Raw genomic sequence first — 1,238 nt, 5'->3', positions numbered from 1 at the left:
TAAACATCACAACTCTCGGTATACGGCATTTGGTAGGAGTAATTTTGTGAAAATGAAACGGAAGTCGATGAACGGAAATGTGTCACAAAGATGGCGGATCCTCGTGTAGCAACATAAACCCTTTTAAAGTTACTTTCATAAACATAAAGTACATACTAAACGTACTATTAGGTATGCCAAAGAAACTTTATGTATGATATTGAAACTACCTTGAAATATATTTGGTAATCTAAGATAGACATAGTAAAATGTTATCACAAGTTTTAAAATGTGTAAGAAAACTGGCATTACATAGATTATATTCTATTTCTAAATTCCAAGAGGCTTAGTAGCAAGCGGCATAGCGCGCTCTTGAACAAATTAGGGTGAATTTTTAACTTGGGTTAAACCTGCACTCTGGAAAAAAAAATTTTAAAAACATTTTATTTTATAATATTGAATCAGCTCAATAATTTACGGTTTGTTTGTAGGAAGTATTTAAATATTGATTTCAGTCGTTTAAGAAAAACAAATATTTAAACGTATTGTACTTATTGTTAAAGTAAGTGTTTTAAAATGTTACATGTTAATATTTTAGTAATTCCTTAGAAGTATTACTTCCAATATGTTTAAAAACTTTATGGTATTAACAGTTTACTGAATTTTAACAAGTTGAACAGTATTTTAATAAAATTATTTGTCGAAAATCAGTTCCAATGTCGGAGATTAGGATTTTTGCATGTCTTTTTCGCTTTTATCAAACCGTTTCTAACCGTTTAAAATTTCTGCCTGTTTCATGCTGTTGTCTCTAAACAATGGTGGCAAGCGACTTTTTCGATTCAGGCAGCGAATTCTAGTGACGGACGCACAACGTTTGTGTGTGTCGCATCCAGAAATTTTGGCATTTGAAAGCGAGAAGTTTATTTATTACGCTCGGCATTGTTTTAAAGAATTATAAGTTAATTTTTTTTCCCGATTTTCATATTATAAGTATATATTTTGCAACATTAACCGCATAAAAACACATGAGTTTGCTCGTTACCGAGGTTAAATGTTTACACATCAATGGCGAGTACTGAAATACTCACTCTAACATTTTTTTTCATATTCTCATCATAACTATTATTTAAGGGATATTTATGTAAATTTAACGCTCTATCTCTGTTTAATTTGTTGTTCTTTCTTTAATATTTTACTATAATTGCTGCAAAAGTACTGCAGGTATAACAATTACAGACAATTGCGCGACTTTTTACACC

Source organism: Bacillus rossius, chromosome 1 (genome assembly GCF_032445375.1).
Source record: "Bacillus rossius redtenbacheri isolate Brsri chromosome 1, Brsri_v3, whole genome shotgun sequence".
Classification (NCBI taxonomy): Eukaryota; Metazoa; Arthropoda; class Insecta; order Phasmatodea; family Bacillidae; genus Bacillus; species Bacillus rossius.
Note: the sequence above shows the minus strand (reverse complement) of the source record.